At 42.9% G+C, this 12,941-nt stretch overlaps 1 protein-coding gene across 2 annotated transcripts in view; it reads left to right on the top strand.

The window, feature by feature from the left end:
- Positions 1–392: 392 nt before the first annotated feature.
- Positions 393–12,941, top strand: part of INSC (INSC spindle orientation adaptor protein) — a 138,695-nt gene continuing 126,146 nt past the window's right edge. Inside the window, exon 1 of one of the 2 annotated variants that reach the window (XM_088666762.1) lies at positions 393–470. The gene's annotated coding sequence lies outside the window, so the exon portion shown is untranslated. Of the gene's footprint in view, positions 471–3,852; positions 4,174–12,941 lie in introns of those variants that run through there. The other variant, XM_035119885.3, reaches the window with a different exon arrangement.

Raw genomic sequence — 12,941 nt, 5'->3', positions numbered from 1 at the left:
TCTCTCTCCATCTCTCTCTCTCTCTGGTCTAGTCCCTATTTCCAGCTTCTAGAAAAGAAAATTAAACTGAATTAAATCAGTTTAATTCAAGTAAGGACACTTGTTCTTCTTCCGTGTACTCCTTACTCCTTCATTCACTCAATCAATCACTCTTATTGTTTGCCTTGATCCTTGAGGCCTTTCTGCCAATTCTCTTTTAATGAATCTGAGCATGGGGTGGATGGAAGAAGAAGTCCTTTGCTTTCTGCCTAGGGTTACTGTTTCTTTAAATGAACTTCTAGTAAATGTTCCCATCCAGGAAAGAGCAGAAGTTTGTAGGAAAGCCAAGTGAGGGGAGGAGAAAGAGGAGACAAAGAATAGATCCAAGCGGTTACAAAAGGGATTGCAGTGGTGATTTATTCCCCCAGGCTAGTTTAGAGAAAACATAACTGAGCAGTTTGTTCTTCAGAAATCTAAGAAAGTGAGAAACTGTAAGTATATAGAGTTTCTGAAAAGATGAAACTTTAAGCAGCAAGGTCAGTTGTGTAGTCTACTCTATCTTTGCTGGGATCTTGCAATGAATCCTTCTGTTCTCTGAGAAATAGAGAGACTTCAGCCAAAACCTGTAATTTACCAGACTAACATCCTGTAGAGAGAGAGTTTAGTTTTTAAGGGACAATTACTAAGCTAAGAAAAGAAAATGCTGTTTGATGCATTCGTATTGGCTTGCTTAATTATATATACCGTTCACTTTTCTTAAGCGTAGGCTTTTCTTGCTTTTAGGGGGGGTGGGAAACCAACATTGGGTGTGCCCTGTCTGCATTTCATGTTGGAAGCAGAGAATTTCCACATGTGGGATCATTTACTTCTTTCAAACGTAGCAAAAAACAAACGTAGTTTTGAATCCAATTGAAAAGAAATCTTGTTCCAGATAAAGAAACAGAGGCACACCTTTCCAGCGCAGAGTGTTGAGTGTGCACCTCAGTTTCTCGTGGCTTCCTCGCATGCATATTTTTTGGGATATTTCCTGTGTGGGTTTCCCATTATGCTGTTTTCTTGGGCATCAAGAAAGATATGCAAAGATCTGAGCTGAGAAATAAAGAGGGGGGAAAAGAATTGGGGAGGAAAAACTCTGCTGTCTGAAAAAGATATGATCTCTTTTGCTGACAATTCTTTTCAACGGACAATGTTCTCTTCAGTGCTGCTAGTCTAGTGAGATACACGCAGTGCAAATTGTGATCGTATCCCAAGGTTGCCTTTTCATACTTCTCATATGGTGTGCAATGAGAGGATATTAATGGGGGCTAAACTATATGTATCGGAGGAGTATGAAGGAACAGTGGAAGTAGTGGCTGCATATGGCTTGCTTTGGGTTGCCTGGTGGCATAACCCAAGTATTTAGAATCATAGAGTTGGAAGAGACCACAAGGGCCATCCAGTCCAACCCCCTGCCAAGCAGGAAACACCATCAGAGCATTCCTGACATATGCCTGTCAAGCCTCTGCTTAAAGACCTCCAAAGAAGGAGACTCCATCACACTCCTTGGTAGCAAATTCCACTGCCTAACAGCTCTTACTGTCAGGAAGTTCTTCTTAATGTTTACGTGGAATCTTCTTTCTTGTAGTTTGAATCCATTGCTCTGTGTCTGCTTCTCTGGAGCAGCAGAAAACAACCCTTCTCCCTCCTCTGTATGACATACTTTTATATATTTGAACATGGCTATCATATCACCCCTTAACCTTCTCTTCTCCAGGCTAAACATACCCAGCTCCCTAAGCCGTTCCTCATAAGGCATCGTTTCCAGGCCTTTGACCATTTTGGTTGCCCTCTTCTGGACACGTTCCAGCTTGTCAGTATCCTCCTTGAACTGTGGTGCCCAGAACTGGACACAGTACTCCAGGTGAGGTCTGACCAGAGCAGAATACAGTGGTACTATTACTTCCCTTGATCTAGATGCTATACTCCTATTGATGCAGCCCAGAATAGCATTGGCTTTTTTAGCTGCTGAATATGGAGCAAATATGGTATGTACATTTGTTTTTGGAGATGCTTAAACATTTCCCTGCTCACTTAGGCTGAACTTAGAACTGGCCTGATTCCTTCCACTAAGAAACTGGAATAGCTTGGGCGGATTGCACAAATTAATGGGGGATAAGGCTAGCCACCATGGCTGTATTTTGTCTGCACTGTCAGAGGTAGTCAGCCTCTGAATACTAGTGGCTGATACTCACAAGTATGGAGTATGCTGTTGCACTCATGTCTTCCCATAGTTATCTGGTAGGCTCCTGTGAGAACAGGAGGCTGGACTAGATGGGCCATTGACATTTCCCAGCAGGGAGGTAGAATAACACTAAGGAGTAACAGTGCAAGCAACGTCCCCTAGCAGAAAAGCAACCAAGTAGACCAAGTATACTCTAGAGAGGGGCTAGAACAGGCATCCCCAAACTTCGGCCCTCCAGATGTTTTGGACTACAATTCCCATCTTCCCCGACCACTGGTCCTCTTAGCTAGGGATCATGGGAGTTGTAGGCCAAAACATCTGGAGGGCCAAAGTTTGGGGATGCCCGGGCTAGAATAAAAGAAAATAGTTTAAAAGACCAAATGGAAATAAAAGGTTTTTTTTTGGGGGGGGAGGATAGGGAACAGAAAATGGGAACCATCCCTGGAAAAGCAGAAACTTAGATGATGGGTTACCCTCCTTTGCTTGTGACCTGGTTTCTTGCCTTCTAAGCGCCTAAGGCAGGCATCCCCAAACTTTGGCCCTCCAGATGTTTTGGACTACAATTCCCATCACCCCTGACCACTGGTCCTCTTAGCTAGGGATCATGGGAGTTGTAGGCCAGAACATCTGGAGGGCCGCAGTTTGGGGATGCCTGGCCTAAGGGTCTGCTTCCATGCTTTAAGGAAAGGATGGGGAACCTGTGGTCTTGCCAATGTTGTTGGACTTCAGCTCCTGCCATCATCGACCAATGGTCATGCTGGTTGGGTCTGATGAGAGCTGGAGTCCAGCCACATCTGTACACTGCTTTCAAAAGTTCCCAGTTGGATAGTTCAGTTGGTTGTGATAATGCCAATGTTGCAGGTTTGATCCCCATATGGGACAGCTGCATATTCCTACACTGCAGGGGGTTGGACTAGATGATCCTCAGGACCCCTTCAGACTCGATGGTTCTATGAATTAACTCCTCTGCTAATCCTGCTGCCACTGTGCTGAGGAAGAAAGCATCTGGAGGCTGACTGTGTGTGACATTGCAAACCCATGGTTTGTTTCTCTCCCAGCAAACCATGAGCAGTGGTCAATAGCAGAAGCAAGGGAAGAGTGAGCTGGGAACTTTTCAGCAGGATGTGACAGCATGCCGCTTGTTCACATGATGATACCATTTGGAGAAGACTATTAACATACATATCTACTCAGAAATAAGTCCCATTGTGTTCAGTGAAACTCCTTAGAAGGTGGGTATAGGGCTGTAGTGCGAAAAGATGTGCTTTAGTTATCATAAGCGATTGAGTAAAATAAGATTTACTTTTGAAGGAAACATCTGTAACATTCTCCAGATGGTAAATATATTAGTGCTATGTCTTTTTTTAAATATAAAAAGTCCAAAATTTCATTTTGGAAAAAAAAGACTATTGACAGTTTTTAAACATTTTTGTGATTAAACTGCATTTACAGATCTTTCTTGTATACTGCATCTGGTGTTTTCGTTTGTGTGTGATGGTTCCTCCATTAAAGGCTCTGGGGGGAAAAAACATCTATGTTTATCTTGCTCTTTGAATGTGCTCAGCTCCTTTTCTCTGGGCTAGTTTAACCTCATCAGGGCCTTTAATTATGCTTCTCCTCCTCCAGCTGACCACCATAAAACTTCAAGCCCTTGCCACAAATCTGTAAAAATGTTTCTACTGCAATGGGAGACAAAAATAGAATAATTCCATGTCTTTTTGGATAGATGCCTAGTTGAAACTATGCAGTGTTTGACTGACAGAAGGATGTAGTCTTTGCTGAAAAGTGGGTTTCCCTTCTTCAATGCACTGCATTTAGTTTTTAAGAGTATACAAGCAAGGGGAGGAAGAGAGGATTTATACTGGCTAGCCTCTGATGTTTACTGTTCCTTTTGTCTAACTTTCTGTGACTTATCATCATTCGGTCAGTTTTTCTTCTTGGCTTCCCCATATTCATGGAGCACATCTGAACAAGTGAGTATTTACTTCTTTGGTTTTGAGTGGAGTGACTATCTTAGTTCCTTAAAGTTATTATTTTATATGCAGCTGGATAGAATATCAGACACCACTAGTGATCTTGGCACTAAAATTGTTAACTCTCTAACAGTTGTCATAAAAACAGACCTCTCAATTGTTCTTTAGACCATTTCAATGATAACTCTGCTTTATATGCAGCCAAGCAGCAGAAAGAAGCTCAAAAAGTAGTTATGAAAAAGTTTTGAATGTGGATTCTCTAGAGTCTTCTACTTTACAGCGATTCTGTTTACTTTCTGCATCTGCCTGCATTTTAGCCAGAAGTTTTATGCATAAGAAGAATTACAAAACGAGTTGGTAAATGAAGATAACAAAGCAAAAAAATAAATAAATGATGTTCACTGGTGAGTTATAGAATGAAAAATGAAAACAAAAGAATATTACAGTGATGCATCAACATTCATAGTCTTCTAATGTGCCTGTGAGACTGCATTAATGCCCACCAGGATATAAAAATCAATCCTTCTGGTAAATTTGCTTCATTTTACCGAATAGGTTTACTGTAGTTAATTCTGACAATCTTTTCTGAATGCTGTTGTGCATTATGTCCTGTCTATCTTTGTATATATGGTCATGATGTTTCTTAAATCTTTTCTAGGCAATTTATCTATATTGATGTTTTCATATACAGTATAGTTGCTTCTTCATTTATTTCAGTGTAATGTTACTGGTAAGAAAACAGTTCCTCTGTAGTCTGAAAGAATTAAACAAGCCGTGTGTGTATGGGGTGTGTATATTTGTGAAGAGTGTGTGTGTCAGGGTGTTTTTTGTACTGCTAATACTTTAATACTAAGCCTTACTGCTATTAATAGGCCTAATAGTATTAATAATCCTTACTACTGTTGATGGGTCATTCAGGTATCGCAAATGGGTCATTTGTAACAGGTGGGGTGCTTTTTGCTTATTGGATTTTCTGTGGGATGGGTAAATCTGAATTAAAATGGGGCGGTGGGGGAGAAGTGGACTGGCATTTAGATGCTGACAACATGGTGTTGATGCTACAAAAAAGTGTACAAGCACAAGGAGCACCCATCGCGCAATAGGCTCCAGTAGTTTGTGACTGGGAGGGATGAGCAGTTTGTGTGTGTGTTAAAGGTGGTTGAATGGCTATGTGTGAAATTGAGACATGGTTGTGTAGAAAAGTTATTACAAATAATACAAAACACCCACATCTATAAATTTTTGTGGAGCTCTCTTTGTAATATCTACAGCGGTGCTATATCTTTCCAGTTCTTTATTCCTTAGCCAAGTTTAGCAGCAAACCAGATGCCCAGAGTGGCATGAGGAGCCCTTTGAATCTACATGTGGTGGGCCATATATAACTACCATTCCTTTGAGGAATTCTTAGCAGATAAAAAGTTAGCTAGACCAAGTTTGGATATAACACTAGGGCAAGCAAACAAATGCTCAGGTCATTGGAGAGATTATGGCTGGTTTTACCACCTCTCTCCTACTACCTGCATGTGGCTGTGGTCCAAGTCATCGTTTATGTATGAACTCATGGTTTATCTTGCTCCAGGTTCAAATGTAATGCCAAACCATGGCTTTATCTCACAGCAACGTGGCAGCAACAGGATTGGAGAAGGAGCAAAGCAGCCATGATCTTATCTCTCTCTGGGAAGCTGCATGTCTGGGAATTCATGTTAAGTCATGGTTTGAGTGTTGCATGTGATCTGGGCCAGTGACTTTACTTGGTTTGCCTAGGGACCATCAGTAAGCACTACCATACTTTCAAAAACCTCTGTCTCTTCCTCATTACAATTTCTTTATAGCTGTTCAGATAATTTATACAGAGCATAACTTCTCAGTATGAATAAGTTGTAAATGTGTCTCTCAGTGAGATGAGTGCCGCACCTTTGACTGAACCTTCTAGGGGTCTTTTACCTACCTAACTTTTTTTACCTATGTGGATTAGGAATGGGGGGTGGGGTGGAGGAGAGTTCAATGTTGTTTGTGTTTTAACAAGAAACTAGATAATCCACACTTCTAAAACCTATGTGTGAATTATAAGACAGACCCTTCACAATTTGCACAAATTCTGTAGAACATTTCTCCAGCCAGGTAATGTGTACAAAAATGCATACACATAGATAAAATGTATATTAGCAAAAAGAGCATGCAACCATGTCAGAACATAAAAAGAGCCCGCTGAATCAGTCTGATGTCCCATCTAATCCATCATCCTGTTCTCACAGTGGCCAACCAGATGACTGTGGGAAACCCACAAGCAGGATCCAAGCACAAGAGCACACACCTCTGTGGTTTTCAGCAACTGGTATTCAAAGCATTACTGCCTGTAATTGTGGAGGCAAAGCATAGCCATCATGGCTCATAGTCATTGCTAGCCTTCTCCTCCATGATCTACTATAACTCCATGTGTGATATTAGGCAGAATTGCTCCGCAAAAAAGTGTATAGGCAAAATTGCAGGAGACTATAAATAGCAGGAGAAACTTGCCCAAAAATGCTGATGACTTTCCATGAGGACTTGCTTAAAAAAAAATAAAAATCGCCAGTTGATGTGGAGAAAAATAATTGATTGGGAAAATGAGAAGCAGAGACAAACCGCAACCGACAGATTTGCCCATGCTTATTGTGCATGCATATCTAGGCATAGGAATGCAATGTATCACTGGGACTCCCTTGACATTGGCCCTTAATCCTATAAGCACTCCTCCTCTTCAAGAAAACAAGTCTTGTCCAACACCTTCTTTGCTGGTTACAGGTAGGTAGCCGTGTTGGTCTGGATCGAAGTAAAATAAAAAAATTCCTTCAGTAGCACCTTAAAGACCAACTAAGTTTTTATTTTGGTATGAGCTTTCGTGTGCATGCACACTTCTTCAGATACAGTGAAATGGAAGTTTCCAGGCACTTATGTAGAGAAGGGGTGGGGAGGCGTGGGGATGGGGAGGGGGGATCACTCAGAAGGGTGGTGGAAATGGGTGATTGACTGACTGATAGCTGTTGATGACCGCAAACGACTGCAAATGGTTTTGCATGAAAAAGCAAGGGTTGAGATGGCTGAAGATCGCTTATCATGTATAATGAGATAAGAACCCGATATCTCTGTTCAAACCAGGTCCCTCCATGGTTTTGAGCTTGGTGATAAGTTGCAATTCAGCAACTTCTCTTTCCAGTCTATTTCTGAAATTCTTTTGTAGTAAGACAGCTACTTTACTTCTTTGATGTCTTCTACTCACCTGGCTTTGCCTTCGACTGCAGGCCACCACCCACTTACCTGCACCTGCTATTAGCTCAGCATTGGATTCTACCCAAGGTATTTTACCAGTTCCCCAAGCTGAAATTTGAAGTAAAGCTCTCCTGGCACCCTGATGTAAACAAGATGGTTTGCTGAAGACCTCTCTTCCGAAGCAGATAGGTGCAAGGCTATATGGAGCCCACCAAAGACTTCATCAGGGCTTTAGTGCAGGCATCCCCAAACTGCGGCCCTCCAGATGTTTTGGCCTACAACTCCCATGATCCCTGGCTAAGAGGACCAGTGGTCAGGGATGATGGGAATTGTAGTCCAAAACATCTGGAGGGCCGAAGTTTGGGGATGCCTGCTTTAGTGCTTTAAACCAGGGATGGGGAACTTGTAGTCCTCCTGACTTCAGCTCCCATCAGCCCCAGTCAACATGCCCAGTGACCAGGAACAATGGGAGTTGTAGGACAGCAACACCTGGAGGGCCAGCTGCTTTAAACATTTTCATGCCCAGGACTGATGCATTCTGCCTTTGCATTGTGCAAGAATCCTATGCACACTTGGCAGGCAATGAACTCCATTAAACACTTTTTTATTATTCACTTAAGAGTGAGTGGTACTAACACATCTACTTCAGTATAAGATCCAGATGCTGAAATTAACAACTCCGAGCCTCATAGACTTGTTATGACCTAGAAACCATCATGACTTTAATGTGCATCTGTCATGAGTGCATAATTTAATGTGTTACTAGACAGCTCAAATTTAAATGAGAAATAATAACTGTATTGTTTTGGAGTGCCTAGAGAATAGGTTGCAAAAGAATAGAAATGAATCGCGGTAGAAAATCTGAATATGGCAGTAAACAAAAACATCCTAATGGAGTCTTTGGTGTTGAATTGTGTGGAGAGTTTTGTTGTTGATAACAAAAGTGAAATTGAGATTTGAGCTGAAAACATTCCATTGTATGTTTCCATGGCTACATATGGCAACCTGTACAATAACAAGCCATGGGCACTGATTGATACAGTCTGCCCTCTGTTCAGGAAAACTGTCCCTCTGTTCCTTATAATTATGGAAAGAAACAAAGAGTGATACATAAATGAGAAAAGTCATTGAGAGCTTGACTTGCTGTCTTCTCTGAGTGAAGACCATGTCTTTACAGAGCCCTTGTTCATATGATACTTAGGGGATTTGTGTGGTAATGGAACAGTGGTGATGCAATGCAGGGACGAAGAACTTTAATTTCCAGCAGTGCCAGTGGCCAGGGCTGATGGCAGTTGGGGTCCAGCAACATCTGAAGGGCCACAGGTTTCCGGGCCTTGATATAATGACGTATGAGCTAGTCTTCACAGAATAGCTAGTACCACAAAGGACCCATTAGCAATTCCTTCCCTCTCTTTCAGAGGGATATCACATGAACAGGTCTCCACATGATCAGACACTTGTCTGAAGGTCGCCAGTCAGGGCTGGCCCACCTATGTGGTAAGGTGAGGTAACCACCTCACACGGCAGAAACCTCACGGGCAGCCAATCCCAATGTAGATATTTATGCCCCTGATGTAGATCTTCATCCATCCCTTTCCCCCTGGCAGGGAGGGAGGTGCCATTTTGTAGTTCACCTCAGATTTTAGGGTACATTGGTACGTTGGATTGGAGAGTGCCAGTTCTCCACCACATAGAAGCCTCAGGTCAGATATGAATATCGATGTGAACTGAAGGTAAGAAGACATATGAAGTCCTAGGGGGGTGGGACCTGGGAAAGTATGTGGGGAGAGTTCCCTCCATTTCTCCCCAAGGAATTAAAAAAAATTGAGAGAAAAATCAAGAATCTGTGGAACAAAGAAGTAAAAAAGCTATGAAGCGTGGTTTTTTGGAATGACTTACTTTTAAAGGCAAGTTTTTACTCTAAATGTGTAGTAGCATGTAAGATAATCTACAGCAATAAAGAATGGTAAGTGGTGTATACCCTGTGGGTAGAAATATGCAACACTTAAATTCCTTAAACAACAGAAGAGCATGCTGCCCCACATTTTCTAGGCATGAGTCTGAGTGGTTTTGCCTTTGTCCTGGTGCTTTCTCCTGGAAAATCTGCTCTTTGGTGCTAAATCAGAACAAATGGCAACCTGCAGAAAACCCAGTTGCTGTTTGTTCCAATTCAGTGCTAAACTGTTGGGTTTTCCCAGGGGAAAGTGGCAGGGCGGAAGGAAGTGTGGATCAGCCCTGAATTGCCTTTGCCATTTCACAGCCCATTTACCTACCATAGTTTGGAGCGATCCTTTTAAAGCTCCTCACAGTTCTTTTTTGTGCTAATGACCCTGAACAATGTTGTGTCAGCAGCAAGCTGAATTGTGAATTATGGCTTGCCTGCTTTGAGTGACCTTTGCTCTAGATTCCACAAGATGCAAGCATCCTTCCTCTGCTGTCTATTCTGACCTGACCCTTCCTTTCTGGTTGACCTTTTCACTTCTCCCCTCAAATTACTGTGGCGCAGACACACTGTGACAGACTGGAAAGCAAGCAGATTATTGAACTGCCTTGCCAGAGGATAAAAAGGTGAGCTGTTCCCAGCCATGCTTACCTGGGAGGAAGCTCTACTGTAATAGCACAATCTAGTTCATGGGTAGGCAAACAAAGGCCCGGGGGCTGGATCTGGCCCAATTGCCTTCTAAATCTGGCCCACAGACGGTCCAGGAATCAATGTGTTTTTACATGAGTAGAATGTGTCCTTTTATTTAAAATGCATCTCTGGGTTATTTGTGGGACCTGCCTGGTGTTTTTACATGAGTAGAATGTGTGCTTTTATTTAAAATGCATCTCTGGGTTGTTTGTGGGGCACAGGAATTTGTTCATTCCCCCTCCAAATATAGTCCAGCCCCCCACAAGATCTGAGGGACAGTGGACCGGCCCCCTGCTGAAAAAGTTTGCTGACCCCTGACCTAGTTAGTGCCTAGATGAGTGACCAGCCAGGAACAACATGTACCATATCCTGGGCTTGACCACTGAAGAGATGTAAGTAACTAAGTAATTTAATAAAACCTAAGGCTCACTCCCACAGGAGACAGTGAGAGCCACCAACTTGAATCGACTTTTAAAAAGGATTCAACAAATTCAATGGATACTAGCCACAATGGCTATATTCTGTCTCCATTGTCAGAGGTATCATGCCTCGGAATACCAGTTTCTGGGACTTTCAGGTGGGCAGAGTGCTGTTGGGTTCATGCCCAGCTTACAGGAACCTGGTTGGCCATTGTGAGAAGAGGATGCTCAGCTAGATCTTATATTCTTATGTTCTTACATGTGTACTTAGATGTAAGGTCCTCTTAGTTCAATGAAGCTTACTGTCATGGATAAAGGATTGTAGCCTAAATTTTATAAATATGCCCATCATACACCTTTTAATGCTGGGTGATAAGCAGTGAAGTCTCCCAAAGATCTGTTCAATAACGAATTGGAAAACCACTTCCGCATCTCCACGGAGGTGGTGTTGTGGGCGGGCCCCGAGCGAAGTGGGAGTTCCCGCCTCCGTCAGACCCGGGCCGCCCAATAGGGGCGGCCGGGAGGTGGGGCTCCACGTATTTTAAACCGACCGGAGGCGGGAACTCAGCCTTTCCTGCCCCGGCTCCCAACCCGATTGGTTGTGGATGTGAGGGTATTGGCGGCGCGCCTCAAGAGGTTCGTGTGGCGGTTAGGCATTGGAAATTTGCATAAAAGAAGGGGGGCAGATTGCGTCATCCTCTGCCCAGAAATTGGAGAAGTAATTCCGTTAAAGGGGTTCCGGGGGCGGTAGCTTTGTCCTGGGCCTTTGGAGGTCAGGGCCTTATGGCACCCCCCAACGGTGGCCACAGGAGGTGTCCCAGTAGATGTACATCACCGGGCTCCTTTCTGGTGGTTAATTTCTCCCAGACTGTAACACACGGGTTACAGTCTGATATAGCCGGATAGGTTCCAATGCCTAAGCCAATACCGCTCATCATTCTTAACCAGTAAAGTTGTGGCCTTTTTCACCCACTTAAATTTATTCATTGTGTCTCGTGTCTTATTTCACATGGAGGGAGGGTCATTGCCACACAATCAGGAGTGGGGTGCCCAAGTTTGCAGAGGACATCTTAGTATTCAGGATGATGAAAACCCAAGCAGTCTGTGAAGGTCTCCAAATTGTGTGAATAGGAAAGAATAAAAGAAAAATGGCAAATAAGATGTTTCACCCCTATTTCAACAAAAGATAACAACACATACAACAACACATACCGTTTATTTCTTCTTATAAATCACTTTCAGAAATTAGGAAGATGTAAACTTGCAAGAGCTTATGTGGTTTGCAATATGTGCCTTCAGATGTGCACATAATAAATTTGTACAAAACAGCTAAAAACTGGGGAAGGAATCAATAAGAACCACTGATGTTTTCCCTTTACAAGCCCATCAAACAAAAGGATAAGCGTGTGTGGTTTGGTTTAACTACTTTCTCTTTCCTGCCTGCCGTCTTTTAATTCCTTCATTTCTCTGACCTGTGCCTTTTGTGACTGGCTCACTGGAACCCTCCAGGGAGGATCAGTATCGGGTCTAATAAGCTTGCTGTTACTTTACACCAACTGGAAAATAAATGTTTCATCTGTTAAATTGGCAAATAGAAAATGTCCCCCCCCCCGAAGAGTGAGGACAATAGAAAAGTATTTTTTGCTTTGATGCGACTGAGAGCAGATAAAATGGATTCAAAGCTATGGACGTAAGTGTCTTCGGTGAACACTGACTTATATAAGACTTCTCATTCTTTATTTAGCTGTTTGCACTGAAATGTGATCAGATGAACACTGCATGGTCCACTTGAAATGCCTGTTGCAGGCTGTGAAATTCTTAGAGCTATAAGACCTTGACTGCAGCATATAAGAAGCTGGCTGTGAATTTAAGTCCTGGGGGGAAAATAGCATGTTATGAACAATGCAAGAACATGTAACTCCAGACTGTTTGTTTATTTAGGTCTCGGTTCTTCTCTTTGTTAGTCTGAGGCTCAATACTGCTATTTGATGCATTGTGTTTAACTGGCAACAGTGCCGGCAGACATTAGTGGTTTCTGTTTGTGTTTCTGTGTATTTCTTATTTTTTAATGTGCTTCATACATCTGACTACATTTCACTGGTTTCACTTAGTTAAACGTTCTTTTTCATGATTATAAAGTACTAGCTGGCCCTGCCACGCGTTGCTGTGGGTTATTTGTGTGATTTCCCCTACCCTGTGCTGATCCATGATGTATCCCTGTGATTCCCCCACTCCTCCCCTCACCCCCCCCGGCTTATCACTGATTGCCCCCTCATCCCCCTCCCTCATCCCTGTGAATCCCCCAACTCTGTCCTGATCCATGACCTATAATGCCACCTTTTCTCCCCACCCCGGCTTATCCCTGTGATTTCCCCCCTCTCCTCCCCCTAACCCCCCCATGGTATAAACAGGGTGTCAGTTTCAGTATAGGAGGGGCAAAGTGATATACTGTTCTAAAATAAATGGCC

Source organism: Zootoca vivipara, chromosome 1 (assembly GCF_965207765.1).
Source record: "Zootoca vivipara chromosome 1, rZooViv2.hap1.1, whole genome shotgun sequence".
NCBI classification, from domain to species: Eukaryota; Metazoa; Chordata; class Lepidosauria; order Squamata; family Lacertidae; genus Zootoca; species Zootoca vivipara.
Note: the sequence above shows the minus strand (reverse complement) of the source record. Positions and strands in the feature narration are given on the sequence as shown.